This window comes from Mastigoproctus giganteus, chromosome 7 (genome assembly GCF_048544385.1).
Source record: "Mastigoproctus giganteus isolate SK-2022 chromosome 7, ASM4854438v1, whole genome shotgun sequence".
Classification (NCBI taxonomy): Eukaryota; Metazoa; Arthropoda; class Arachnida; order Uropygi; family Thelyphonidae; genus Mastigoproctus; species Mastigoproctus giganteus.
The window spans coordinates 31597209-31622956 of NC_143581.1; the positions used below are offsets into that span (position 1 = coordinate 31597209).

Sequence of the window (25748 nt, forward strand, 5' to 3'; positions counted from 1 at the left end):
TCGTGGCAAGCAACAGGTGGTTTAATAGGTTCAAGCACTGCACTGGTTTCTACAAGGTTAAAGTGTGCAGTGAAGTTGCCAGTGCCAGTTCTGCAGCTGCAGAGAAATTTTGTGATGTGTTGGAAAAAATTATTGATGAAGGCGGCTATTCAATGCAGCAAATTTTTAAGGTTGATGAGACTGCTCTGTATTGGAAAAATATGTCGGATCGAACATACATTGCCAAAGAGGAAAATACAATGCCAGGTTTCAAGGCATCAAAAGATAGGGCGACGCTCTTGCTTGGGGCTAATGCAGCGGGACATTACAGATTAAAACCACTGCTTGTGTACCATTCTGGAAATCCTCGTGCATTTAAGGGCATCAATAAAGCCACCCTACCCATGCATTTACGATCAAACCAGAGAGCATGGATAACAGTATCTCTCTTTGAGGATTGGTTTAAATGCTGCTTCATTCCAATATTTCTTTACAATATTTTTCATTGAAAAATATTGTTAAGACAACAACTATATGATTTCTAGATAGTCCAGACGCATCTAGATGACGCATCTAGATGATTTCAATTCGAATGTGAGAGCCTTATTTCTACTGCCAAACACAACTTCACTCATCCAACCTAAGGATCAGAGTGTTATTACGGCAGTAGTGCCAGGAAACGAAACAAAACACATGGCATATGGAAGAAAATATGCCCACGGCACGTAAAAGGCTTCGAAGGATTTGAAAAAGATGAATCATATGAAGAGGTTACAGATAAGATTGTAAAGGTTGCAGAGTTACTTCAGTTGGAGGTTGTGCCAAAGGTGTATAGTTAAGAGAGGAAGAAGAGAAGGAATCATCTAACAAAGAACTTATTGACTTGCAGGCAGCGATAGTGAAAGAAGAAAATGCTGACGAAGCTCAAGTTGAACCAAACGAGGAGCTAAGATGCTTCATCACCAGAGAGATGGCAATGACATTTTGTGAAATTGCATCAGCAATGGCAAGGTTTGAGAAGATGGATCCGGACAGTGAACGATTCTTAAAATTTAACAGAGGGGCGAATGATATGCTTGCTTGCTACAAAGAAATCTACGATGAAAAGAAATAAAGCCACTGTCAAGTCATCCATTAATATGTTCTTTCTTAAGGTTAAGTGGCTGACCCCTTCTAAATCCCCATAGCCCTCAACCTCCGCAGTGGCGTACTTATCAGCTGAAGAAGTTGATTCTGGAAAATGATGCTTGAGAGGTAAAATTTACCGATGTTATTACTGATCTTACTGATGGCTGTCTTCTCTTTTTTTGTAATTTTATGATTTTGAAAATTTTTTAAATTGCACGCTTTTGTAATTTTTCCTGTGCATGAGATAAAAAATTGAATAAATACAATAAATAATTTTATTTACATGTTTGTCGAACATTTATTTTTTAATTCAATCAATTCAGTGAGCACAGTTGTGAGTGCTGCACAAGAATGGATGAAATTCCGACTTGCATAGCATTTCCTTGCGCAAGTCGAGGAGTTCCTGTATAATTAACATAAAAACATCAAAACGGCATTTAAAAGGAATAGCGTACTCTAATCATGTGTAGTCATAATAACAAAACAAATAGCTGCTATCAGAGTACTGTACATCCATTTTCACATGCTTAACCCATTAGAGTAAGCTACATGAATTTTGATTGCTTTATTAATGTTTCTGTGTTAATGATATAACAAAAGTCAAGCTTGTACACTACCTGCCAGACTGACCTATGATATCCATATTAATATCTAATACTGTATTTAATTAATATAAATAAATAGTTATTCTGTAATTAATTAACTTAGTAAGCATCCCCATAACATAGCAGCCATATTTGGCCAAAGTCTGGCACACAATTACAATCTCTCCGCGAAGGAGAGACCGTCCGTCTCTACCGCCGTCAATCTCTCCATCTCCAACTCGAAAGGAGCACGCCAGTCGAAGAAGACGGCGGTGCCCAACCCACCGCCATCTCACGACATCCTCTAGGGCCGCTCCGATCGCAGGAGTAAGGCAAACTCCCGTCTACGAGCATTAAATATAGCGTTCTAGCGCCATTCCGACGCCACCCTCCGGCCTGTTTATTTAGCAAATATGTCTAAATGGCAATGTTTTTTTTTAGGCAACATATCCTTATTTTTAGGATAGGCTTAGACATATTTTGATGAATGACATCATATTTGTTCTATTTCAGTCTGCACAAAGGACTTTTGGAAGTTGATAGCCTAAATAAGTTTAAGGCTCAGCTGGACAGGTATTTCGAACGAACAGAGGGGTGAAGTGGAAGTGGTTATTTTTTATTTATTTATTTTTTTGGCTGATGCTGCATAAGCTTGCTTTCTTGTACCAAATGCCTCTACTAATGCTAATGCTAAGGATGAGAATTAATAATTGAGGGTTGTATGAATGGCGAGTTGATTTGTCACTTGAACATCTAGAAAAGGGGAAGAGTGGGATCGTTAAATATTCCTTGAGCGGCATGGTGCACAGGTATCTTTAAAAAAAAACTGTTGTTAGAGTCAGAGTAGATAATTAGGGATGTGACACGATATCAATTAAAATGGATTAATTTCATTTACAGCCATTCTCTGCACTGTTATCAAATCTTATGTCCCTTGAGATACAAAGACTACAAAAAGTCACATCACTATTCATGCATTTTTCAATGGTCAATGATGTGATTCCTACAGTAACAAGATTTGGTGTTCAAAGAGATATCACCTGAATTCTACAATAAGGAACTAAATTTCCTTGGGTAACATTGAGGCAATGTCTATACACCTATGTTTCTTGTATAATCTTTTGCAGTGTAAAGTAAAATATACACATCTTCCACTTCATCTGAACAAGCCTTATAAACTAACATAGAGGAATATTAATACATTAGTCAAAATTATAGTGATAATGATTGCTCTATGCTAATATGCTCTACAGCGATGTTATTATATTACTAATTAGCGTAAATCATCTTCATTGTATCCAGTTCTTTCTCTGTGGTAAACCAATGGTTCTATATTTTTAAAAATTAAATGGTAATTTCATCAGGGAAAGAATATTCAATATTATTTGCAGATTTTAATTACAGCAGTAAAAATACAAATCACCCAAGTGCAAATTTATTGAGCCTAATCTCCTATATATAAGAAAATGAAGTTGTCAATAACATTGAAAGCACTATTATACAGAAATCCATGGATATTACTTAATATTGGCTTTATGAGTTTGTATCTAAATCTCTCTCTCTCTCTCTCTCAATGTATAAAGACATTTTTATATCTAATATCTTAACTTATGGAAGATACTTTGTTTACAAAAGTTTTTTTCCCTTGCAGAATAATAGTCCAAGTGTATGGTCCAATGGTATAACCAAGAATGAGTAGGTGGCTTCATTCATTATTGTACTTCAGGACTGCACTCCAAGTAGAAATCCTCCTTTACAATTTTAATGTGATATTAACCCTCTGTCACTATTGCCCTCAATTTAATAAAGATGCATCACTGGCATCTGTGAGCCACCTTTTTTGTTTTTGCTATAGAAAATTAATTTACAGCTTTTTTTTACTGAATTGAAAATGGTGATCTATTAATTACAATCTGCTAAACTCAAGTAGAAAATATTGAATGAAAATAAACAAAACAAATCAAACATAATAATAAAAAATTTTATATCATATTTTTAGAATTTAAGGTTACTCGTCACCCAAACTGAAACAAACACTCACATGGTGCCTAGCAGATGCAACACCAACAGTATTTTGTCAACTGCTCATGTTTATCTGGCGAAACCAGAGGCAAGATTAGACACCTGTCTCTGGTGTCTCGCATATGTCATGTGGGAATGGAACCTGCCTAGAAGAAAGATACATGCTTTTGCTCACCTGACATCTCTTAAATGCCAAACAAATATTTAATATAAAATATTCAATGAAAGCAGAAAATATGGTATAACCAGTTAGAGAATATCAGTGGGCAAAGGTACACAGGAGGCCTATTTCACTTACAAATTTAGAAAAATAAACATTTATTCCTAGCAGCGGAAGGTTAAGATTATATTATTACAGTGCACCAACTTTTTTTTAGATAGAAAGCAAAACAGATAAAACAATATTAATTAAAAATATTATAAATTTTTAATTCACCCAAAGAATAAATAATAACCTGAAGAAGAACCACAAAGAGCAAATGGAATGTATGGTATCTAAAACATTTAATGTAATTTGTCTATAATCCAATTTAATAAACTCCTTTTATCTAACACAGCAAAGTGTTTTCACCACCACCAAATTATCTTTTAGTAATTCAGCCTATAATTTCCTTCATTACTTTATCAATAGCCTATAAATGCATAGAAGAAAAAGAAATAATAATAAAAATACATAAACATACTAACTAAAACAGGATTTTACCTTTTTCCTACGTTTGCAATCAGATTAATTCAACCCCCCCCCCCTCACCATTTGGTGAAGGCATGGAACCTTTTTTAGTTAGGGGCCGGCCAAAACAGATAAAATGCTGAAGGTTGCAAAGCATATGGGCTCTCGCAGACAGCAGGCCACAAGAACTTTTCTTACCACTAATTATGCATTTTTGGAAATAGAATTTAATTTTTGTTATCAATGGTTATTATGTAGTTATGATATTATTATTAAATGCTGAGGAAGATACATAAAACATCATAAGAAAGTAATACAGAAAAACTGAATGTCACCAAAAGCAGATATTTTCAAAAGTTAATGTGAAACTATAATTTGTGACAGGCTAATTTTAAACACAGGTGATGCGTAACGAATCAGGGCTCCAGGCAACACAATAGACTATTATTACTATTAAATTACCTTTCTGGAATTGGAAAAGAGGATAAACTAGTTTTTCATTTAAGTTATATTCTAAAATGTGGTATTCCATAAGCTTTCCTTAAAAGCCTTTGAAGTTTCAATAAATTGTCCAAATAATAGCTTAATGAATGGGCAGCCTGCTGGTTAGACATCCCTGTATACATCACACATTTTAACATTGGCACTACTGCCAGAATACATAATCACCAACTAGCCATTATTAGCAATTCACAGTTCAACTTCAAAATTAACCTTAAAACTTACCTGTTTTATTCATTCCCACTGTTTCCATGCCTTGGAACAATCTTGCTTCATATGCATTTCCTGAAAATTAAAACCTAAAGTCAAGCAATGTATCATCTGAATACTTTTTACTATATTGCTGGAATGCTATAATATTTTAATAGCTGTTTATGTTTGGGATTAGAATTTTAAAATTAATTATAAAATAAATAAATTAAAAAAAAAATAATGGCCCTTGCTTGATTTTTACTTTAATTTTATAAATCTTACAAAATATATAAATAGTATTATGGGGCCTAAAACAATTGTTAATTAAGTTAAATGCATCTAATCCAAGGTTATAATTAAATATATATAAGTATAGAAAAAAAAAATGTCCCTTTTTTTCCTATTTAGATATTACTTGGACAATTTACTGAGATTAAATTTTAGACTTTTAAAGTGAACTTATGGAATTCTACAGTTTAGGACACAGTAACTTATATGAAAAGCTAGATAACTCCATTCCAAAAATAGAAAGTTAATTCAATAATAATAATAGCCCTTTATTTGCAAATGTGATTAATTACATAAAATCATACAGAATACACTGTATATTATAAAGAATGTTTAAGCCTCGAGACAAGAGGAACTTTACAATGTTGAAGAACTATACAGTACCTAGAAATTGATACACGAATTGCACTTTTTAAATTCATACTCTCAAATGTTTGCCTTAAAGAACAGAAAAGTAAGCAAAGTCATTTTTATGTAGGGGAAAAAGAGTTCTAATTATTTCTGCAATAATTTGAAATACATGGATGTATATAAAGCTAGAATGCTGCATGCTGTGCATACCATATATAGACAGCATACAAAATTTTAGCTTTAGAGAATAAAAAAGAGAATTATTTGTGTAATATCAAAGTATTGCACAAATAATTCTATTTTTTCAGTCCATTAAAAAGGTTTGTATGCTTAATATAAACATCTTAAAGTGTAAATTAAAACACTCAAATGTATGTAACAATTCATAACCAGAGTTTTTCATCTTTTTAATCTGGTCTTGGAGTAAAATATTCTTTTTATATACTGTATATATTTATGCAATTAATCACATTTGCAAATAAAGGAATAGTATAGCTTTTCACAGATACAAGGATATAAATCTATTCTTTCTGTACACATTGTAATCCCCAAATTCCAATTCTGGAATTTGGGGATTACAATGTGTACAGATAGAATAGAAGGAGAGGAGGGGTTAATGCTGTTAGTTAAGAAATGCAAAATCTAAGGAAGTGTATCCAGTTGACATAAGATGAACAATGCAATGTTGAGTTACTTTGGTGTGAAATAAGCAGTAGTAAAGCAAAAATGAGGATAGGAGTTTTTTTTATAAGCCTAATGAGACTCTGATGAGTACAATGAACAATTATACAGAGAAACAGGATGGGCCAGTAAATCAGAATGTCTTATAATGGGGGATTTTAACTTCCCAGATACTGACTGGAACTTGTGTGTTGGTAACTCACACTACCAAGGCTTTTCTGGATTTATTGGATGATTGTTTTTTTTACAGCAGCATGTTCGAGAGGCAACCAGAGGGAGACATACCCTTGACCTGATTATCAGCAGTCATTATTCATGCATTAAGAATTTACTTAAAGATGAAATGCACAAGGCATAATTATATATAGGTTTTAAGTGATTAACTATATAATATCGGTGTAGATACACCATAAATTTAAACTATGCGTGTAGTATATAAAAGGCATCGTTTTAATTGTATCTCATATTGTGGCTACCTTCACAATGAGATACCAGGTATTGCATTACTTTGAATAAGTAATACTTCTCTAGTAGAGAAGACTACTGTTATTTATTCTCAGTGGATACCACCACTCAGACGGCATGGTTTCAAAGCTGTTGGCCTATCATCGGTGGGTGGGTAGGTACCCTGGTAATGCAACATGCCATGACAGTTGCAAAGTAATTCCACAATATGAGAAATGCCAAATGGTGAGAATAAATAACATTAGTCTTCTCTACTAGAGAAGTGTTACTTATTCAAAATAGTGCAATACCTGGTATCTCATTGTGAAGGCAGCTACAATATGAGATACAATTAAAACGATGCCTTTTATACTACACATGCAGTTTAAATTTATTATTATTACTAGCCATATAGTGCAAGGCAGCCTGAGGCTTATGCTGCACGAGCTAAAATAAATTTCCGAGTTACTCTAAAAGAGAGAGAGAGAAGAATGATGATATCCAGTTCAGGACCCTGGGTGTGCCAAGCTCATACTCACCAGATGTGAGCCAATAGGGTTACATGGAAGCCTACTGTACTGTACAAATTAGAGCAGTATGGCATTAAGGGCAAGTTGCTACAATGGATAAAAGGATGGTTGAGTGGGAGAAGACAGAGTAGTAAACAATGGACATTGCTCTTCGTGGACTAATGTTATGAGTGGTGTCTCCCAGAGTTCGGTCCGTTGTTGTTTTGTATATTTATCAATGATAATGATGAAAGTATACCAGGCTTAATGTTAAAGTTTGCAGATGATACAAAGGTTGGCATGGTTGTTAATGACAGTATGCTACTCCAACAGGATCTAGAAAAGTTGGGCAGATGGTCTGAGAGGTGGCAACTGAAGTTTAACATTGACAAATGCAAAGTACTGCATATGGGTATCAGCAACCCCAGAGAAATGTACCAACTGTGTAGTGTTGGTACATTTCACTATGCACCTGCAAGGTGATCTGATTGATGTGTATAAGGCCTTGAATGGATTGAGCAGGCTCAGTTCTGATGGGATTCTCCTCTTGCTCAGATTACGAACCTGAGAGGGCATAAATTCAAATAATTAAGGAAAGACAGTTATAGAATAGATGTGCTGAAATTTGCCTTTAGCCAATTGGTAGTTGATTGCTGGAACAAAAACTTTCATCTATCATTGTGGAAGTTGATAGCTTAAATAAATTCAAGGAAGTGGACAAATTTTGGAGCGAACAGATGGGGGAAATGCTGTATAAAGCTTGCTTTTTTGCATCATATGCCTCTACTAATGCTAATTATTATTATTAAATTAGCTTATTAGAGTTGGAAAGGAGATAATTAGCTTTCCATTTATGTTATCATATCATAAAATGTAGAAATTCATAAGCTTTCCTTATATACCTTGTCGATTTTAAGATCTCATCATTAATAATTATCAAATTTCCTGTTTACTAATTTAATACAATTGCTTTGTTTTAACTTTTATATAATTCAATTTTTACTTTTTAATTTTAAGATATTTTGTAAGATATGATACTTTCAATTTTCACATGTAAACCTTCTGGCTTCAGCTATGCAGGTTTGTGGTTTTATAGGGGGGGGACCACTCCTCTTTAATATTATTTAGAACAACAATACTCTAAACTGAACTGCCACAAAAAAAGAAGCATATCTTGCTTAATAATTAATTAATTTTTTTTTTTTTATGTGAACAACAAATACAAGAGGTATTAGAACCTATAGTACTTAGTACCGTGCTTGGGTTGGAGGTTGAGAAGACGAAAGAAGATATTTGTTCACACTGGACTTGAACTTCTGTAGATTGTAATTTTCAGGAAATATGTATGAAGGAAAGTTGTTCCAGAAAACGGCAGTTGAATGAATAAATGAGGAAGATGAAAAGTTGGTTCTGTGGGTTTGAAGTCCGACGGTAAATGGATGTTGGCTGCTGGCGGCACGTGTTCGGACTGTTTTGAAAGAGACAGTGGGAATTATAGAAGTCAATTCAGAAGAACAGTGCCCATGGAAGTATCTGTAGAAGAGGCATGCAGCAGAAACAGTACGTCAATGAGAAAGCGAGTGGAGAGACTCAGTTAGAGATGAATTATTAATTAACCTAACTGCCCTCTTCTGAATGGAATCAAGAAGCCTGAGAGAGGTTTTGGGGGCACCACCCCAGATGTGGGAACAATATTCCATGGCAGGGCGGATTTGCGATTTGTACAGAGTGAGCAGCTGTTTGGAAGAAAAGTATTGCCGAGAGCGAAAGAGAAAACCAAGTTTTTTAGATGCAGAGGAAGCAATATTTGTAATGTGCTTGTGCCAAGAGAGATTAGAAGTCAGGGTAATCCCCAAAAGAGATATATCATTTTGCCTAGAAATCGGAGTGTCACTAAAGATAAGCATGGGAGCAGAAGAATCCTTTTTGCGAGATATAAGACAAGACTGAGTTTTAGAAGGGTTGAAATCAACTAAGTTGTCTTTGCCCCACTGGAGAATTACCTGAAGATCGGCATTTAAGGAATTGGTAGCAGATTTTCGAGAAGTTGAAGCTGATTGAGTAGACAAGGTTTCTCAAAATGGAAAGTGGAATGCAATGTGCTATCATCGGCAAAACTATGGATAGGATTTCCAGTCAATGGAAGAAAGTCATTAATATACAAGAGGAAAAGAGTGGGGGAAAGAACTGAACCTTGGGGTACACCGGCATTAGTGGAGAAGTTAGAAGACAGAGAGCCATCTACCATTACCCTCAGTGAGCGATCAGAGAGAAAACTGGATAACCAATTACTAAAAACAGTTGACAAACCATAAGATGGAAGCTTGTTTAGAAGACCTTTATGCCAAACACGGTCAAAAGCCTTTGAGATGTCAAGAGCAACTACTTGTGTTTCACCGAACCTTTCCACTGAATTAGTCCATAAATGGGTAACATAAGCCAGAATATCACCAGTGGATCGACACTGATGGAATCCATACTGGCGATAGTTGATCAGACGGAAGGTTTCTAGGTAGTTTAAGAGTTGGCGGTTAATTGATTTCTCCATTATTTTAGAAAGAGTAGAAGTAATTACAATGGGACGATAATTGGAATGGGAGGGATTTGTCACCCTTTTTAGGAACTGGCTGGATATGAGCAAATTTCCAAGCAGAAGGAAAAACACCTTTGGAATAAGAAAGTGAAAAAAGGCGGCAAAGAATAGGAGAAAGTTCAGGAGCACAGGTTTTGAGAACAAGTGGAGAAATACCATCGGGACTTGGAGCTTTCTTAGCACCAAGATTCATCAAAATCCTTCTGATATTCTTTTGACGGAAGACCACAGGAGGCATTGAATAGAGTGTGTTGGGAAGTGTTTTTCGACGATCATTAATACATGAGCTGGAAGAAAAATGGGATGCTAGCAGGTCAGCTTTATCCTTGGCTGAAGTGACAACAGAGCCATCTGGTTTGGACAGAGGCGGGAGCAGAGATGGGCAAAAGTTGCGGCCAATAGCTTTGGCAAGAGACCAGAATGCTCGGCTACCATTAGGGCAAGAAGCAAGTTTTCTACTCTTAGCCTGTTCAAACTCTAGTTTGGACTGATTAATAACTGCTTTACAATTGTTGCGAGCTTTGGTGTAGGCAGAAAATGAAACTGAAGAATTAGAAACAAGCCAATTACAATATGCAACATTCTTCTCTTGAACAGCCTTAGCACATTTATTGGAAAACCAAGGTTTAGATAAAGGACGAGATTTTAAAGTGGAGTGTGGGATAAAGGATTCCATTCCTGCAAGAATAATTTCACTGACACGATCTGAGCAAACGTTGACGTCAGAAGTTTTGAAACAATAATCAGACCAAGGAAAAGAAGAAAAGAAGTCTCGCAGGTCATCCCATTTTGCATTCTTGTAATGCCAAACAATACGAGGTTGGGAATAGGCATGAGATAAAGGTTCCATTGGAGAAGAGACAATCACCAAGTTGTGATCTGAAGTGCCTAAAGGACCTCTCACTTCAACCTTGTACTTAAAAGGGTTGTTTGTGAGAAAAAGATCAAGCGTATTGGCTGTATGATTAGAATTGTCCGGTATTCTTGTAGGTAAATGAACAATCTGTGCTAGGTCATTAGTAATTGCAAAAGCCTCAGCATCTCGACCTGCTGGGTCGGTGTGACTAGAAAACGGAAGCCAGCTGGAGTTGTGAACATTAAAATCACCAAGGAAAATTACCTCACTGTTAGGAAAGTTGGACTGAAGTAAGTCAAGTTGCAACAAGAGGAAGTCAAAGAGCTCCAAGTGATTAGTGGAGTTGGGAGAACGGTAGAGACAACAGATGAATTTGACACAATGAGGTAGAGAGATTTTAAGCCAGAGAAGATCAAAGAGAGGAGATTCCAAATTGCCAAGTCTCTGACAGGGAATATCAGAACGGACATATGCACAAGTACCACCTTTGAGGCGAAAGGAATCATACAGCGAATAATTTGTGCATCTGAGATGAGCAGTAGTTGAATCAACCGATAACTGAGATTCTGTCAGAAAAAGTACATGTGGTTTGGCAGACTGCAAGTGGAAATGGACATCGTTGAGATTAGAATTGAGACCACGTATATTTGTGAAATGAATTAGGAAGTGCTTGGGAGGTTTAGATCTTTTCGTGGATAAGCTTGCTCTATGAGTTTGACAATTCATGGTGTATTCAATAGTAAGAAAAAGTGGGTGGGACATGCTGTATGAAGTAATGAAATTTTTGGATATGGCGTACACGTGGTAAGAATATACCCAGATCCTTGACATAACGTGGCCTCGACAATGCTCCCCACATACACACTACTCGGACTCCCTCCAGTCACTATCTGGCAGAGTAGAGGTAGCAAGATTATACACTAGCTGATCCGGAAGCCTCCTAGAGAGTTACCAATAGGTTTGGTCCGGTGTACTAACTAGTGGCCGGCCTGCGAACACCGTAACATAAAACTTAATTTTTGCTAATATTTCTAATAAATATAATGTTTCCTATTAGAATTCTATGACTGGCCGAAAGGACAAAACCATTATTGCCCCATAAATAAAGAGAATAAAATCATTACTGACGTCTGTCTTCCAGAAGCAATAACTAACAATTAAATAATAAATTTAAAAACGTTCTGTTCATATAGAGAAACATTGTATAACCCACATGGGATGTTCTTGAGGAACTGGACTTTGCATTTAATGGATATCTGCCAAACAAAGATTATAACAATTCACTTCTTTATATTCTGCTTGATCAGATTACGAACCTGAGGGGGCATAAATTCAAATTGAGGAAAGACAGTTGTAGAATAGATGTGTGGAAATTTGCCTTTAGTCAGCGGGTGGTTAATTGCTAGAACAAACTTCCATCTGTCATGTGGAAGTTGATAGCTTAAATAAATTCAAGGAGGAACTGGACAAACATTTAGAGGAATGGTTGTGTGAAATTTTTTTTTGGCTGATGCTACATAAGCTCATATACTTGCATCACATGCCTATTACTATATATATATATAGTAATATTAAACTGTTAAGAAGCAAAATATGCAGAAAGAGGAAAATAACAAAAGTTATCATATGTCAAATGCTACAAAATGCACAGAGCAGCAGTATAAAGGAAGCAAAAGGATATAAATAATGTGTGGTTTGTAACATAAATAAAGTGTCTGTGAAAATGGCAACATGAAAAATAAAGTGCCCGAACTAAGAGAAGTTTAAGAGATAGTAGAAACTGGAAGTGAAGTAGTGGTATAAAAGTGAAAGAAAGAATTTGAAAAACATAGTACAAAAATGAACTGGGACTGAGGAAGCAAACATCATTCTTCTCTTTCTTGGTGATTCCCTTCTACTTCTGACTCACACTCACTCACTCTCAGGGTAACTCAGAAATTTTTTTTTTGATGGTGCAGCATAAGCCTCAGGTTTCCTTGCACTACATGGCTAGTAATAATAATAATAATAATAATATACAAAAATAATTTTATACAAATAAATAAATAACACTGTATTCAAGATATGCGAGAGCAATTTTAGCAAGAGGTCGAATCAAGAGATGGCAAATATGCAAAATCTGAATACAGTAAATTGTTGTTGTTATTCGGTTTTTAGGAGCATTAGCAACTAAGATCATATTGCTCATTGCTCTGGGTATATGCGGTGGTCATTCTCTGACCTTTCCGCATCCTCTGTATTTGGTGTCTCACGGGCTCGAACCCCAGTCTAATCAAGCAGCGCGTGCTACGCACTGTTGCTCCTGCCCACCTAGCTACGGAGGCGTCTGAATACAGTAAATGAAAAGATGATACATAGCCAGGAATTGAAATTCCTGGCTATGTATCATCTTCACAGACACTTTATGTTACACACACATATATATATATATTGATCGATTTTATTTAATTAAATGTTATTAATCTGTAGGCAATTAGGTGTATATGGATCAGGTTACCAAGCTAGCAAATGTAAACTAACTTTAGCCTGGGAGGCCTATAAATGTTATACGAATGTAATGGTATTAAAAATATGATGCTAAATGATAAAAATAACAATATAAATGCAAATAAACAAAAATGTAAATTGCAATAACATTCCCTCACTTGGCCATCAATCTGCTACTTCATCGGGGGCTTTGAGCAGAACGACAGCAAGACTAAAAGAATATCTCATACCTACTCATTTCTGTATCATAACCGTCATTAAGAACACTATATATATACACATATAAAAATTCTTTTTTTTTTTTAAATGTAATTTAAAGTCAAAGTTACAGTTGATGAAAAAATAAAAATAAAACATGAATAAGTAAGGTATGACAAATGCATCAAAATGTGCAAAGCAGCAGTAAAGGATGCAAAACATGTAAGAATAGATAAGTCTGATAAAGTTGGCATAGATGGAGGTGAAAATTACACATAGCGCCAAGGACTAGAAACGTAATGATAGTAGAAAAAAAGAAGTAATATAGATTTCAAAAAGGTGAAGCAACATTCTTTCGCCTTTATTTCTTAAATCTACATTACTTGTTTTTTCTACTATCTTTACCCTTCTAGCCCTTGGCACTATGTGTAATTTTCACCTCCAACTATGCAAACTTTATCATACTTATCTATTCTTACATGTTTTTATATATATATAGGGTATTCAATGTAATCTCTTAAAGGTAATGTTTGAAGAGTTACATATGAAAATAGGTATACATTTGATGAAATGGTTTCAGCAAATGCAAGATTAATAAATCAGGTATGACAGATGCACCAAAAAGTGCAAAAGCAGCATTAAAGGATGCAAGAGTATATATAAGTTGTATTAATATACTCAATTAAGTATGCATAAATGGATGTGAAAGTTACACAAAGTGCCAGTAACTAGAAGGGTGAGGAAAGCAGAAAAAGAAGTGTAGTAGATTTGTGAAAGAATGTTAATATCCTAGAGGTTATGATCAATTAAGAAAATTCTGGGCTGAATAGCCAAGCCAATATAAAGTTGGGGAACTGTAAAGTAAAATTAGTACATCAAAATACTAATAAAATGCAAATAAAAATAAAATGGTATAGCTGTCATCAGATATGGGGGAGAAACATTTTTAGTAAATGGTCTAATGAAAAAATACTTTATCTGATGTCAGCTGAAATATTGATACATGATCAGGTATTTCATCAGGGGACTACACCTGACCATGTATCAGGAACTGCATTTCTATACTTGTCCATAGTAGTAGAAGAAAAGTGAAAGGCCAAAAAAGCAATGAAAATTAAATTAGCACTTTCTAACACAACGTGTCTAAACTGCGTTTGGACACGTTGTGTTAGACAAGGTAGTCCAAACGCAGTGTAATTTATTTAGGTAAAAATAAGTATCGAGTTGGGAAAAAATGGTTATAAATATTGCTTTTCAAAATCATGATTAACAGTTGCATTAATTACTTTAATATGTTCAGTAAAAAGAAGTAGAAAATACTGAAGAAAACAGTAAAAGAAAACATCTAGATGTAAATGTTTTGAACAAAAAAAAAATAAATAAATTGTTGGTATTTTTCTAATAAGGCAATTTGCAACTGTCTATATGGGTGAAAGATATAAGCAGTGTGCATGAATTTCTTGGCATATGGGTCTTATTCAGTTTTTTTTTCTTTTTCTGTTCTCATTTCTTCTTGATTGTTTTTGTTTGTTATTTGGATTTTAGGAGCATTAACAACTAAGGCCATATTGCTCCGGGGATATGCGGTGGTCATTCCCTGACCTTTCCGCATCCTCCGTATTTGATGGTCACGGGCTCGAACCCCGGTCTAATCAAGAAGCGTGTGCTACGCACTGCTGCTCCTGCCCACCTGGCTACGGAGGCGCCTTTCTTCTTGATGTAAAGTATTATTTTTAAGCATAAATTTTTCCAGCTCATATGTCTCCAAATACTTCAAGTATCACCCCAGGGGTTCACATCTGGTATGGGCTTGGCACACCCTGAGCTGGATATAATCATTTTCTTTCTTGGTGATTCCTTTCTACTTCTGACTCTCTCTTTCAGGGTAACACAGGAATTTTTTTGTCTGTTATAGAATAAGCCTCAGCCTTCCTTGCACCATATGGCTAATAATAATAATAAGATTTATAGTTTAGCGACACCTGATATATATATATATCAATGCCTGTCAATTATTAAAGTAAAATTAGTACATCAAAATACTAATAAAATGCAAATAAAAAAGGTATATTAGCTGTCATCAGATATGGGGGGAAACATTTTTAGTAAATGGTCTAATACAGTATAGGTAATGCAAAAATGCTTGATCTGATGTCAGCTCAAATATTTATACATGATCAGGTATTTCATCAGGGGACTACAGGGGATTTCATCAGGATTGTCCCCTGATGAAATACAGGTATTTCATCAGGGGACAATATCAGGAACTGCGTTTCTATACTTGTCCATAGTAATAGAAGAAAAGTGAAAGGCCAAAAAAGCAACGAAAATTAAATTAGCACTTTTTAACACAACTTGTCTAAACTGCGTAAAACATTGAAGTCTCTTTAGGGGATGTAACACTATTTGCTCATCCTTCTCTAAGAATTTGGATGAACTTCATTTCTGACAGTATTAGGTGCTTGAAAAATGCCTTTGCTATATGATATTATTATTATTGGCAAATAAAATAGCACGTTATTAAAATTCCCAAAAATACCATATGTGAATAGTAATAATCTCTAAATAATGTAATGCTGCTTAGTAATGACTCCACTTCAGAATTTACTCACACAGGGATGATCTCAGGATTTTTTTAAAATGGGAGGGGAGGGGGCTAAAGCAGTGTTCCAGCTTTAATCATTATGTAGCAGTAAAAAACTTCACATTATTCTGATCATAAGGGGGAGGTATAGACCCTACCTAAGCCTGCCCATGAATTATGTTTATATAAACATTCACTTTTGTATGAATCTTGATGCACATAAAACATGTCAAACACATGTTAATTTACTTATATGCGCCCTTCTAAATTATGATAGCCACTTGACTATCAATTCCTCTTGTTCGATAACTGCAAACGGGGATTTAAAATGTATTTTGTTTAGCAGTAGAAGTTTATTTTCAAATAAATGATATGTATAATTAGGGCACTCATAAGTATATAAATGGGCATCAATTTTTTTAATCAGCACGATTTATTATCTGATTGAACGGAATCACGTAATACATTTAAAAAATAAAGATGCTAATAGTTACGTTATGCATGATATGTGAAAAATCAACTTATACATATATAGTATTGCTCCATGGATTAATTCCCCTTGAAAACATGATATATAGTTGTAACTTATTTTATTATTAATTAAAATTACTACACAAGTTAGACGCAGCTTGCGATTTATAAATAAAATTATACACAAACTTATTCAATCGTCTTTATGTTTATGTTATATACATATAGTGGCCTTTTAACATCTACAATACAACTTTCCTTGCAGCCATTATAAATGCCACATGTCATTTTGTCATGTTTTGCAGTTTCCCATCGGTGCCCTTGAGAGAGGCTAGGTGTTCGTAGGCCTTACAAAGCGTATGATGGAGAAAAAGAATGCTACTGTTATCATTCATTAAAAAATATTCCTCACGGTTATACGCTGGTAAGAGCAACTACATTCTTTTGAATAAGAACTCACCTGTAAGAACGTAACAAATAAGTAATCAGTGATTTCATAAAATATTTCTTTACTCATTACGACGCACGAGCTTTGTTAAATCACAGAAGCCAATGCTACGACTTGATTGGTAGAATTACACAAAGCATAAGCCAATCACTTTTCGCTTTCTTTGGCGGGCATTCCATGTAAAGATTTTTAAAGCAGCTAGAATTTGCCCGCTCGAATATTATTGGCTCGTACTGAAATAGCCCCGATAAAGGCTGATTACTAAACAGAAGATGGTTGTAATGGCGGCGAAAAGCAAGTGGAACGAGGTTGTCTGCGTTTTAGGGATATAGCCTCAAGAGAAGTAAGTTTGGCAAACTTAACTTAGTAAATTTTATTTTCAGTTTGTTTGGACATTTTTATATGAACAGGTTTAATATATTTCGAATAACAACTTTATGTTGACGTTGGTTGTTGCCTTCGCACGGTGTTCTTATGATGGAAAATTGACGAAGAAGAAATATCATGGCGAACAGAGTATAATAACCTCACACCATAGTTTTCCTAGTTTAGTGATAACCTCGACACAATTTTCATGATGTAATTCCGCATTTGGAAGTTTGTGGTATTTGTTGACCGGAATTTAAAAACGCTGAAAGTAATGTTTATATTTAATAAGAGCACCTAACGGATGAGTTATATTTTGAAATTAATTAAATTTTGCCAATTATAGCTGTGTATGTTGTTTATTTTACAGGAAAAGTGTTATCTGATTAACTTGTACATGTTATTAAATTATTTAAACAAGTGCTTGTATCTGTAACATCATGCAGCTACATACTATTTTGTCGTGCAGAGTCGAGTTTTTATCCAAATATAGTAAGTATAATTGATAAATTTAGTTTCGCAGTAGTATATACACTGCACACTTAATAATAAGTAACACGTTTAGTGTTATAATGGCATACGTCATCTAAGTTTTTATTTTGTTCGAGGCAGTAGTATATCCGAATGCTTGGAAGTGAATTACATATTTGATGTACAATATGGTCCCTATGTTTTGCTTCGCCCTTTGTATACAAACAGCCTGTCATGTCGAGTACATTTTCCTATGTTGATATTATAATTATTTGGATTATTTCTCAAGCTATAAGTTTCAAGGTACGTTTCATATTATCTTACCCCACCTCCTCCCCAAATTTTTTTTTTTTTTTTTTTTAATTTTCAAATTTAGATTTAGTACGTTTCTGTTTAGTTTATTTACATAATGTAAAATTTCATCTTATAGTCTCATTTATGGAGTGGTAATTATATTTCATTTCATATTTTATTTCCGCATACCTTTTTTGATGGGTACCTTTAAAAGGGAGTGTTGAAAATATCAGGTTAAATCTATGCAAGTATCGCTAATTTAGTTGTTTTATTGAATAAAATAAGAAAAGCCATGTTTATTTCGTCTGGTAGATTCTAAGATCAAATACGCACTAAGTTGATTATATTTATGGCATCAAGGGTAAGTTATTTGTAAATGGACAGTACGGATTGAAGGAAACATGTAAGATGTAAAAAATCGATAGTCAAAATTTTTAGCACAGTTTAAGCTTATTTTTGTGCACTGTGAAATAGTAGTTTAGACAATTTGACATGAAACAGTTATGAAAGTTAGTAGAGATCCGGAAAATTTAGTGTAGCCTAAATAATCGAAAATTGGAATGCTAGTACTTTTTTGTATCTAGGAAGTCTTTAATGAAGATGGAAATTTAAAAAAAATATATAATAAAAATAAGTCAGGTCAGAAACCAGTTAAATTGATGGGGAACAAAAGAGAAATAAACCAAAGGACAAAAATTGTTATGAACAGTTAGTGTTAACTGTTCATAACACAATTTTTATAATGTTTTAACATGTGGAACTGTGTAAGTAATATAGGAATTAATGAAAATTCTGAATCAGAGTGAGTTTTAAGAAAAATAATTTTTTTTTTTCTTTTGGTGCAGCATAAGCCTCAAGCTTGCTTGCACCATATGGGAGATAGCTGCTCCAAGGAGCTTATAGTGATAAACAGTAAAATAGATAATTTTTGATTCAGAAGAGAGGTACATAGTAAATTTTAAAGGTTTATAACAATAGATATGATGTTGGACAACAAACTTTAAGCTTTTATTATTATTTATTTTTCTCCTGAAATATGGTTATATCTCATGGATTTTGATGGGCTGAATCCAAATTTGAAGCGTGTTAGTTACTGCCTAGCACTAATAGATTTAGGAGGAATGCAGATTGTTTATTAAAAATTTTAAAGAAGTATTACAGTAAAAAAAAATCAGATGAGGAGAAGGAGGTATACTGAAAAATAGTACTCTAGTGTGCTGATTGCACATGGAATGACTTAAATAGCATCGGCTTCTGTGATTTAACAATGTATTACAATAAAAAAAAAAAAAAAAAGTAAAGTGCAGCCATTATCAACCCACTGCAGGATGGAAGCCTCCTCAACAATTCATGTTGAGGGAAATGGACCATAATCTGCCACGCTGGTCCAGTGCGGGTTGGCAGATTGACCGTATTCAGCAGTCAGGGGCTTGAACCCCGGTCTACTCAAAGAGCGTGTGCTACTGCACTCCCGCTCCTGCCCGCTTGGCTACGGAGGCCGTATTACAATAAACAGTATAAAAAATTATAGTCAATTTTTTTTTTTTTCCCTTTACTTTTTCTTTTGTAATGATATAAATATGTGATCAGTACCCAGCATACTGGGTTTCCACCTTCCTTGGTAACATGGAAGCAATGGACAGCAATATCTGTGGTAGAAATGTCTTGATGAAAAAATTCTTCATATTCATCACTAACATATCTAGGGTTATTTAGGGGAAAAGTTTAAACAGGAATGAAGTGTATTTTTATAAGCATATTACAATGAAGATTTTATAATTGTTCTGTTGTTCCCCCAAAAATGTTCACAAATTTTCTTGAAAGGTTTCCATTTCCAAAGGATATAACATCTTTCATTAACTCTCAGATCTGCAGACAGACTAATGCTGCACCCTCTTTGATTTTGACATAATTAATACTTGGAAACTAAGTTTAAATATTGAAAGTATTCTCCATTCTTGCCCTCAGATTTTACAAAATTGTTTATTAACCCAACTATGTGAAGCAATGGTAAAAATAAGTTTGTGCATTCATCTAGTATTTTATAGGTGACATTTTCATGCAAAGGGTAAATCTTAATTTTGTAATGAATGTTTTTGACTTTACTCTCCCACCTACACAAAAAGCAGCAGTATTTTATATCTAAAAATATTTCTTGGCTAAATATCTGAGTATGAAAAAGGTTGTTTAAGTATGTACTTCCGTCATTTCTGCTGTCCAGGTAGTATGTATGCATCATTTAATTATATCTCATTGTGAATACCTTCACAACGAGTTGCCAAGGTATTGCACTGCTTTGAATAAGTAACACTTCACCGGTGCTTTGAATAAGTAACACTTCACCGGTGATCTCAGCAGATACTGAGATCATTTCTACTACCCCAGGTGCCTCCGTAGCCAGATGGGCAGCAGTGCGTAGCACACGCTTCTTGATTAGACCGGGGTTTGAGCCCATCACCACCAAATATGGAGGATGCGGAAAGGTCAGGGAATGACCACCACATATCCCGGAGCAATATATGTCCTTAGTTGCTAATGCTCCTAAAAACCAAATAACAACTAAACAATCTACTACCCCGATGGGTAGTAGAAATGATGGAAGTGCATTACCCATGCATAAACAACCTTTTTCATACTCTTAGACATTTAGTCAAGAAATATTTTAAAATTAAACCACGCACACCAAGCATCTCTCATATTGTGGAGTTATACTTCATAACTGGGTTGTCACTATTGCAGCAACTGCCCACCCACCCACCAATAAGTAAGCCAACAAGCTTTGAAACAGTGCCGTCTGGGTGGTAGTATCCACCGAGAATAAGTAACGTTATTCTCCTCTGATGAAGTGTTACTTATTCAAAGCAGTGCAATACTTCGGCAATGCGTGATGTTATTCACAATATGAGATATAATTAAAAAATGCATTTGTACTACCTGGATAGAAGAAATAATGGAAGTGCATTGCCCATGCATAAACAACCTTTTTAGTCAGATTATTGATGTAAGAGGATCTCTATCTGTAAAATCTCTGCAAAGTGCCATTTTCTGGAGATTGTTGTATGTTGTGCTGTACTGTTTTAAAGAGAAATGAAATTCCATGTTCTCATAGGACTCTTGTGTGTGGACAGCATGACTGATTGATATTGACAGATGTGTGATATTTTCATCATGGAGTAGAACTGCTTTTAGACTTATTTTGAAGTTAGTGAAAAGCCTCCATCCTGGTTTATATTCTCTTCCAAGGGTATCAAGCAACCCATGTTGTTTACAAACAATAATTTAAAAGTTCTAAAAATATTCACTAATCATTAAATGAGTTGTTATCATGGTCTAATGCTTTTTACGAGTCATGAAACTGAGTAACTCATCACCTAGTTCTAATCTGTAATCTTATTTGTGAACAGCAATTAGACAATCTCATGATAAAAAAAAAAATGTATTGAATTGTTGGACTTCACCCCTCAGCCACAGTAAAAACTATGGCTGTGGGTCAAGGTCTCAATCTGAGAAATAAATTTGCCAATTTTCAGGTGAATTGCTGGATTTTTCTAAACATAGCCAGAAAATGGATAGTGTCAGGTAATGAATTTCTGCATTTTGGAGATTGAGTATATTTGCTGCAAACGATGAGAAACAAATATATTGCCGGGTGGGTCAAGTGCCTGCCTGGCAACCCAAAGGTCGCGGGTTCGAATCCCGCCTCGGGCTTGGATCAGAGTAGGAGGTGCAATATGGCCACATATTGCACCTCCTACTCTTAGAAGCCGACGTGCCAACAACTAACAAAAAAAATATATATTCAAAAATTCAGAAGCTTTTAACTATTTCAGGGATTATTATCATTGAAAGATTTTCAAAAAAAATTTTTTTTTAATTTATAATTGAATTTAGTAATTAAAAAAAAGTGTCCTTTTCAAAGTTATGAAAATATACTTTAAAATGATGTATCATTTTAAATTCACAATAATGGAATCTAGTGGGATTCCATTAGTAGACAGAAACATTTAATGTCTTTCATATATACAGTAAACTCCCATTATAACTTACCCACTGGTCCCAAGATCAGTTCTGTGAAGAACAAAGTGATCTTGGGACCAGTGGGTGTGTCACAAAAAAAAGGGAAGTGTTTTTTTTTTTTTTTGCATATAATGCAAGAAAGCTCACTTTTTTGCATCATATGCCACTAATAGTGCTTTTTGGGGTCAGTCCCTTTGAAAATGCTATTAATGGGAGTTTACTGTATGTGTTATACCAGTGTATAAAACTGAGGGGTGTGATTACTCTGCAGGCTATGAATAGCTCTTTCCTAGCTGGATTGACAGAAGATATTCTTTTATTCCTTCAGCTCCTTATCTCTGTTTTAGCATCTTGTTGGTCTGTAATTTTTTTTAAATTAATGTCATCTGATATGTAATTATATATAAAACAGATGTATATTTTTGAATTCATTAATTTTTATATTACAGTGATTTTAAAATAATTTTTAAACCTTTGGTCAGTCTATGCAGGAATTAATATGTATTCTATTACTGTCCTGTAGGATGTATGTTAATTCATATTAGTTGTTTCAAGGTCATTAATGTTAAAACTTTGACATTAAATTTCTGAAAAAAGGTTAATTAAATTCTGTAAGACATGTCATAGGTCAGCATTTGCCTAACATACCATGTGTGATCAAAGGAGTTCCCTGATTGTTAAAAAAAAAAAAAAAAAAAATGCCGTACTGAGCATTCCATTTGTTACTACCTTGAGAATTGATACAGTGGGTTTGTTAATAACATAGCTATTGAAAGCATATTCAGAGCTTCAATACATCCTACAATTTCTCTGAAATATCATGAACTCTCTGTCCCCTTTGAATGCAGACGTTTATTTTCATATTTGTTTGAAATTATGCAACTTAGGTAGTGAAGCATTATATGTTGTCTGTAGCATGCATGTGCTCTGTGGTTCATTTGCCATTTTTGTTTGATTAAAAAAGGGGGGAAAATCATTTCCAGGCAAAAAATTTATTTCGGTTGAGACTCAGCCACATTGTGAATAAAGCCCATTAAAATTCCTCCTGTTGAGACAAAATTTCAAATATTTGCCCTTTCACATGATGGTGAAGAAGGACATTCTGCAATATTCTGTCCAATCATAACCACTGTGATTCTCTTAATGGTTTATTATGAGAAACAAGATGATATTACAGGGAAAGAAGAGGGGGAAACAGTTCTACATTACTTTTAACCTGAAATTGTTACATTCAGACTAGAATGTGCAGTAACCATTTTATCAATGAGTACTCATTTAATTAATTTAAAGCCAGTATTTTATGAAAGTAAACTGTTATGGCCCTTGGCTATAAAAGAATGAAAAAGTTAAATATCATCACTTTACAAATGTCTTTTTATACATTTATCAGGTGGCGCTGGCATTGCATGCCAATGCCACTAGATCATTGCTGTGAATACCACTTAAATACAGCTTCTTCCAGCAACACTTCTTTTGGCTTTTTTAATTTCTGTCTATTTGATACACTGCTTTTATCACTTCCCACAGTGAATTTTAAAGAAAACATCTTTATAGATTTTTTTTTTTTTTTTTTTTTTTATCTTGATAGTCTTATTGGCCAATACCCAATTTTTCAGCATTTTTTTCCCCCGGGAACACCATTTTCAAGTCATTCTAAAACTTTGAGCTTGTTAATGATAGTTAAAGTAACATGTTTTCTTTTTATTCTACTTTTCAATTCTTTAGAACCCATAATTATATAAAATATGTAAACTTATATATATACACACACACACATATAAAAAAGTACGTAAATGAAGCGATATTAACAATAACATCCGTCTAACTCAGAGTCAACAACGATACTTTTTTTTTTTTTTTTATGTAAACCCCAAACACGAGAGGTATTAGAACCTATAGTACTTAGTACTGTGCTTGGGTTGGAGGTTGAGAAGACGAAAGAAGATATTTGTTGACATTAGACTTGAACTTCTGTAGATTGTAATTTTCAGGAAATACGTATGAAGGAAGGTTGTTCCAGAAAACGGCAGTTGAATGAATAAACGAGGAAGATGAAAAGTTGGTTCTGTGAGTTTGAGGTTGGACAGTAAATGGATGTTGGCTGGTGGCGGCACGTGTTCGGACTGTTTTGAAAGAGAGTGGGAATTATAGAAGCCAATTCTGAAGAACAGTGCCCATGGAAGTATCTGCAGAAGAGGCATGCAGCAGAAACAGTACATCTATGAGACAGCGAGTGAAGAGACTTTGTTAAAGATGAATCATTAATTAATCTAACTGCCCTCTTCTGAATGGAATCAAGAAGCCTGAGAGAGGTTTTGGGGGCACCACCCCAGATGTGGGAACAATATTCCATGGCAGGGTGAATTTGCGATTTATACAGAGTGAGCAGCTGTTTGGAAGAAAAGTAACGCTGAGAGCGAAAGAGAAAACCCAAGTTTTTTTAGATCCAGACGATACTGGACAATACGCAAGACAATGTATGTTCTGTCTCACTCTGTGCAGTCAGATTGACTCGTATTCCTTCCTAAATCCCGTGTCTTTCAAAGTACAGTAAACCCCCACTATTTGCGGGGGTTACGTTCCTGAGAAATGTCGCGAATACTGAGTTATGGCTCCCATAGTAATAAAGGGGTTCCGTTCCAGAGTATGAAATATATAAGAAAAACTAGTCTAAAATTTTGTCTATTTATGTATTATATGTACCTTCATAATATGACTATGTACATAGACAGTACATAGTGAAATGCAAGCGTATGGCATCGAAATGAAAATAAGAAGCAATTTAATATTAAATGTAATATTTATTAGAAATTTCAAACCAATGCCTTTGCTAGCAACAAAACTTATCCCGCCAGTGCTATCACCAGTTTCGCTAAAGTGTTGAAGGAGTTTTGCCTTTTCACGAATGATGAGTGAACTTAACGGAATTTTATTTTGAGTTCGGTCTTCTATCCACAGATTTAAAGCTTTTTCCATTTTTTTCTAATTTAACATCACGAGTTACAGAGCAAATTTTTGAAGCAATTGGTGCGTTTTCACGGACACTACGGCGGATTTTTTCTTCCAATTTCTTGATTGATCGTATCGTTGACTCATTGATTTTATAATGTTTTGCCACTGAGGAGACACTTTCACCATTAGAAATTTTGTTTAATAACTCAATTTTATTCGCTAATGTTATCACCTTCTTTGATATTTTCACATTTCCCTTGTTATTCGTAGTCATATTTTTGTACGGGGTTAGAAAGAACTTGTCCACAATAAAGTCACTTTCTTCCGTTAACACACTCAATAGTCTCTTTTACACTGCAAAAACGGTAGATTTATCGCTTTTGTAAGCATATCAATTTATAAATTGATAAATTTATTCAATTTATAAGCATATAAATTAAAAGCAAACGACGAAACCTTCAATGGCAAGCGCATAACACATACTGAACAAGGATTAGGGAGAAATATCCACGCTCGCGATTTTGTCACCCCTCTCCCCCCACCCACTGAGCGCTGTTTTGACTGGGAAAGATAATTTTAGCCACGCCCATGTTTTTTATGGCGGAAAATGTTCACGGCGCTTTAAAATTCACATTTTTTTAGGTTTCATTTTATATTAAATC

General features: G+C 34.6%; 2 protein-coding genes across 2 annotated transcripts in view; one reads left to right on the plus strand and one right to left on the minus strand.

Annotated features, from left to right (window-relative positions):
* The window catches only part of LOC150082787 (uncharacterized), a 90553-nt gene extending 73469 nt beyond the window's left edge, over positions 1–17084 (minus strand). The window contains exons 1-2 of the mRNA XM_090378283.1: positions 16999–17084; positions 5110–5169 (exon numbers count right to left, since the gene is read on the minus strand). The gene's annotated coding sequence lies outside the window, so the exon portion shown is untranslated. The remainder of the gene's footprint in view (positions 1–5109; positions 5170–16998) is intronic.
* Positions 17085–17218: 134 nt separating this feature from the next.
* Positions 17219–25748, plus strand: part of LOC150082788 (uncharacterized) — a 102733-nt gene continuing 94203 nt past the window's right edge. The window contains exon 1 of the mRNA XM_090377601.1: positions 17219–17329. The gene's annotated coding sequence lies outside the window, so the exon portion shown is untranslated. The remainder of the gene's footprint in view (positions 17330–25748) is intronic.